The sequence below is a fragment of the Carex rostrata genome, chromosome 11 (assembly GCF_964058835.1).
Source record: "Carex rostrata chromosome 11, lpCarRost1.2, whole genome shotgun sequence".
Taxonomy (NCBI): domain Eukaryota; kingdom Viridiplantae; phylum Streptophyta; class Magnoliopsida; order Poales; family Cyperaceae; genus Carex; species Carex rostrata.
Genome location: NC_135928.1, coordinates 4,789,414 through 4,795,335, shown reverse-complemented (window position 1 = coordinate 4,795,335; position 5,922 = coordinate 4,789,414). Strand labels below are relative to the sequence as shown.

Below are 5,922 nucleotides of genomic sequence, written 5' to 3'. Positions count from 1 at the left end.
TCCCTAAGAGTGAAAGGAAATAAAGCAAGCCTAATGTAATCAGCTGTTGCGCCATTAATTTTAATGGTGGCACAACACTCAAGAAAAGTTTGAACATGGGCATGTGGATCCTCATGATCCATGCCATGGAATGTGTTTTGCTGGACGATGTTGACAACGCCCGGATTGAAGTTAGGCTGGTTGCCAGCAATCCTTGGCAATCGGATTGCTCCTCTAACATCTTCAGCTCTCGGGACATTAAACTCTCGCAATGTCCTGGGCGCATAGTCTGCTCCTTCATCATCAGAGAACTGGTCCTGGACGGGAGGGTCCTGGATGGGTGGATCCTGAACGGGTGGATCAGTGATGGGTGGATTAACTCCGCCGTTATTCATTGTGTCCTGTTCTAGGTCGGTCTGGCCTCTGTTGTCGGCTGGTACGGGCCGTATGAATCTCCTACGGGCCGTACGGAGAGGTGACAGATGCGGTGGTGCTGGAACAAATGAGTTGGAAGTCTCCCCTTTGCTCCTGAGTTGATAGTGGTTCTTGGGCAGTGACCCTTCCAGTATGTTCCTGCAAAGATAGAAAAAAGAAAAATTTAAATTTAAATCTAGAATCAAGCAAAAATAAGAAAAAGTCTAGAATTTTCTTTGCCGTCCCCGGCAACGGCGCCAAAAACTTGTTCGCACAGAATATATGCTACAAAGTTTCAGTATAGCAAGCTATACCTTTTAAACCTTTGTTATACTCTGTCAAATCAGATAGCAAGTGCACTATCATATCGATGAGTATGCTCAGGTATCGATCCACAGGGACGGAAGAAAATGACCGGACTCGTCTTAAAATTACTTGAGATTCTAGAAGTGAGAAAAATTGGTTTGATTTAATCCTAACAATTCTACTGATTTATGACAAGTTTAAAAGACAATAAAAAGAATTAAAGTTGTTTTCAAATGATAAAAAGGCGTTTCCAGGGTTCATATTTCATTTCTGTTCAGCCCCGAGGCATACGGCCCGTATGGGAATCCATACGGCCCGTAGGGGACCCCGAGTTAATGCTGCAGCTACTGTTTTCTGTGTTGATACTAATGTTTAGGGTTTCTATCGACCAGATCTAGATACCTAACCTCAACTTTCGCATTTTGGCCTAGTACCCGATTACCGGACTCAAATACTTCCCTCTTAGATGCGTTAAACCTCAACTTTCGCATTTTGGCCTAATTTATCTAAGTTACTTGTTGGTTTACTAAAAGTATCCAAGGACTTTCGCCTCAAGGAAAGTTTCACCTTTCGGGTACTCCTTGGTTTCACCCTACTTCATATACTTTATTCGGTTGGATTAAATGTCATAGACTTGGCTCCTAACACTTAGATGTGCGCATTCATCTAACGGGATGACTAATCAATTCAAGCAAGCACAAATAAAGCAATCAAAATACTACTCAACAAAGTAAAAACAAAGCATTCAACACAAAATCCAAGTAGCATGCAAACAAAACCAAACTAGAAACTACATCTTAACCCTAGAAACAAAGTAAATTAGCTACTCATGTTCATAAGATAACACAAATAACAGAAAGTAAAAGAGTTCATGACAAAACAGTGGAAAATCTGAAGATCCGTTGCAAACTCGCGTTTTTCACTTCTCTTCCTCTTCTCCTCTCTTGTCTTTTGCTCCAAGAAAGCTTGTCCAAGTTCCAGTTGTGAAAATTCCCCTTTTTTTGGTGAGGAAATATCTCATTTAATGCCCTGGATCGCGTGTGCAGAGGCTTCCTTTTCGGCCTCCTTGATTTCAGCTGATTTCAGATCCTGCTGGATTTTTCCGATTTAGCACCCTACGGCCCGTAGGGGACCCCATACGGCCCGTAGGGCTGTGTTTTGTCTTGGAGACTATGTGCCTCTGTTGTGGAATCTTCTGTGTGGTTGGGCAGATCCCGTACGGCCCGTAGGGTATGTCATACAGGCCGTATGAAAAATTGTCAGATCCAGTTTTTCGCCCTTTTTCCTGCAAAATACCAAACAAAACATAGCAGTACCACATTTCTTCGAAATATAAGTAAAAAGTCCACATTTATAGGCTTTAAAACACAGGTTTAAGTATAAATTAGGGTTATAAATTAGACATAATATGGAGATATCAATCAACAAGAAGCCGCTTCATGTACCACGCGACTCGACATCTCCTTTTCTAGGTTTCATCCCTAGCGGTGGTCCGGCTGCACAGATTGTAAGTTTTTTATATTATTTTATATTTATTTCAGTACATGTATGGTAATCATCTTTTGAAATATTGATCAAATGATTTATTCGCAGGTACTTATGAATATCAAGCAAGTTTTGAGAGCTGCAAGATATGGGATCACAAGAGGCTGGAAGAAGATAGGTAAGATTTTGTTGTGCACATCTGCACCTCCGGTAGTCGTCGCTGGGTACAAAGACCAACTAGACAAGATATTGAGGCTAGCGGATCTTCCAAAATACGAGGATTTGCACGAAATGGATGACAGAGATTCTGCAGAGCAGATGAGCACACCAGAGCCGGATTTTTCAGAGATCTTGTCCGCACCGACGCCTGAGGCAGCATTTGAGCAATTTGGAGATCGAGTGGTACGTGTTCTTCTAATAACTTACATATTGAGAAATGAGTCCCGGATTTTATTAACTATCTATTTTCAGGGATATGAGCCCCGGTTTGAGCAGACTCAGACATCGCAGGATTTTGAGCAGACTCAGACATCGCAGGATTTCGAGTTCAATTTTGGGACCCAGTACACTCAGGATTACCCATCTCCTCAGTTTTTCACACAGGATGAGCCACCACCACAGGACGATGCTGTTCCATCCTATGCAGAGACGTTCGCAGATTCTATTTTCGATCCTACCATTCCACCTTGCTCATCTGAGGAGCCTTTGTTTGGACATATACCAGAGGAGACCCCACCACAGCCATCGCGGCAGTATACGTCGCCTTTCAGTTTTCTAGGTTCAGAGATTGAGGAAGAAGAGGAAGACGGCTCGGAAGAAGAGGAGTTGGGGCGTGGTAAGAGGAAGAGGACCACGAAGGTGCCGTACACACCACCGACCAAGTAGTTGATTGTTACATGTGTTGTTTGGACTTTTATGTATTCGTACTGTTTGGACTTTTATGCTATTCGTACTGACTCAGACTTTTATTTGGTTTATGCTTCTATTTTATGACCATATTGCTGGTTAAAATCACCACAAGATACAGAAGAGTTCTTATAAAACACAAGATACAAATTGCTGGTTAAAATCACCACATATCCAGCCCTATTGCTGGTTAAAATCACCACAAGATACATAAGAGTTCTTATAAAACACAAGATACAAATTGCTGGTTAAAATCACCACATATCCAACCCTATTGCGTATTTCCTCTCGCATCCCTTCTTCTTCTCGCATTCCTCTCGAGAGTTTCTCTGCTGGTTCGGTGACCCCTTCGCCGTCCTTCCAGTACATCCATCCACATTTGGATCCGGTTGTGCCGTCTCCTACCCAACTTCACTAACCGATATTCTAGAACTAAGAGATCTCCTTCGTGCACTGGCCAATCACATTGATTGTCATACACATGAAATTCACCACTCCATGTGTCGATGAGTGTTTGAATGTTGTAATAATAATTGACGAAGTCATTTGGATTCAAGTTCCTGTAATGTCAATACACTAGTAAGTAATATTGTCCTTAATATGAAATTTCAAAGTAAAAAAAAATATAATTTTACCTTAAACGACACACCGCCATTACATGAACACATGGTATTCCACCCATCTGAGGCTTCTGGCACGTACATTCCACCTCATGGTCGTTCTTCAGAATTACCTTGTACCTGCAGTCGCTTGACGTATGCACCCATTTGCCATTCTCCATGTCAAAATTAATTTTTTCGCCATGTGAGGTCACCATAAACTCATTATGACCGAATGGAAGCGTTGACATTTTCTTAGTCTTCTCAATGTGCTTATCCAGCTTCTTATGTACGCGAGTGGAAAAAAGCTGACCTGCTGCCTGCAATTGCACAGCCGTCTCTCTTCTTTGCTCAAACCAGCTGACACACTTGTAGAATGTCTCCTCAATGATTGCGGCAACTGGTAACCTACGATAATTAAAAATTACAATTAATTGAAGAAAATGTTAATAAAATATAGGAGGATTACAATATACAAACCTGCGAGAAGTTTGGAAGACATGGTTGAGCGATTCAGAACCATTGCTAGTCATTATTTCCCAACGAGATCCATCATCCATAGCTTGATACACCTTCCATGGCTTAGGCGGTTCTTCCTCGTCATTTTCATTATATTTGCCACATGTATCCAAATAAGCCAACCAAGCAGGATTTCGCCTCCCGATTGCATCAAGTCCTTCTTGCAATCTTCTATTCTTTTTCTTTTTAACCATGACCTTGAAAAAAGTGGAAGCTACCTTATCCTTAGTGTGCTTTCCAAAATTCTCAAACACATGTTGAGAGCAGTAGCGATGAGCACACTCCCCTTTCTCCTCACACCAACCCAAATCATCTTGAATAAACACCTTTTTAATGCCCTTGTGTCAGTCAGATACCACACACATGTATCTGTTTCGCCCAATTACAAACTCCCGCACCCACTTCATGAACCATCCCCAATTCTCAAAATCCTCAGTCTCTACCAGTCCAAATGCTAACGGGATTAATTGGTTCTCTGCATCATATCCGGTTACAATTAACAGCTTACCCTTGTATCTGCCAGACAAGAAACAAGCATCGATACTGATGACGGGTCTGAGGTGACCGACTGCGGCAATACATGGTCCCCATGCCCATGCTGCTCTCATGAAAAAACGATACCCTGGCTTAGTGGTTGGCTTTGAAACAATTTTATATTGGGTTCCCGGATTTGCCCTTTTTATTGCCTCCAACAAAGGGACAATCAGCCCGTAAGACCCCTCCCAACTACCAAAGGCCCGGGCAATTGCTAACTCTCTACCACGCCATAATTTATTATACTTTGGAACGATGCCCTCGTACCTTTCAGCGCATAAGTTAGCGACTGCCCGGATAGAAATATCAGCATTTTTTTCCAATGATAATTTTATATAGTTGGCGACCATAGCGGACGTCAACTGTGCATGATCTAACCTGGATGCCGATGCGTGACATGTGTGCTTAGCCACATTCTTCGTGATGGCCCAAGTATTACCAAAGCCTGTAGCCCTCGCAACCAACGCCTACCTGCACCGGACGCTAACACACTTGTACCTCAGCCTGGTGGTATCGCTGTGTGTATTTTTAATCTCCCTATTTTGTTTGATGTGCCAGTGGTTAATTGTATCTTTCATCTTATCCTTGCTGTCATATGTTATCCCCTCAGACAATTCATGTATTTCTCCCTTTTGATTTACAAAAGAAACAACAAAATTTAAACAACAATTTAATAACAACAATTTAATAATTATATTAAAATTAAATAAAAATTAACAAACATACCTCAGAAGTCGCAAAAAAAGAGCTATCGGCCTCTTCAAACCCTGATGTGTCATGAAATTGCTCAAACGGATGCCTTTCCCCACGACCCACTATAGGCCACTTTCGTCTACCAAGCATAGGAATACCAGTATCCTCATCACTGTGATCTGATACCCCACCATCCCCATTATCATCCCAATTAGCCTCTGCCTCCCTTTCTTCAGGATCCTCGTCCGTATTGTCAGCATAATAAAGCCGTTCAGGCGTTTCAGATCGGTCCCTTTCAGATTGGACTCAGCTAGAGGACGAAGATGGAATCTGAGGTCGACCCCTGTCAGATTGAACTCTACTAGGACCCGCTACACATGGGGGCCGACTAGGACCCGCTACAGATGGGGTCCGGCTAGGACTCGTTACAGATTGCTCGAGCCCTAAACCCTGAGTCAAGTGCAACAATTGTCTGGTATTCTGTCTG

General features: G+C 42.5%; 1 long non-coding RNA gene across 1 annotated transcript; it reads right to left on the bottom strand.

The window, feature by feature from the left end:
• Positions 1-3,957: 3,957 nt before the first annotated feature.
• LOC144562242 (uncharacterized) lies at positions 3,958-5,573 on the bottom strand. Its single transcript, XR_013514015.1, has 3 exons — positions 5,469-5,573; positions 4,170-5,371; positions 3,958-4,097 (listed from the first exon to the last, which is right to left on the bottom strand). It is a non-coding gene; the product is annotated as an uncharacterized LOC144562242 (long non-coding RNA).
• Positions 5,574-5,922: the final 349 nt, after the last annotated feature.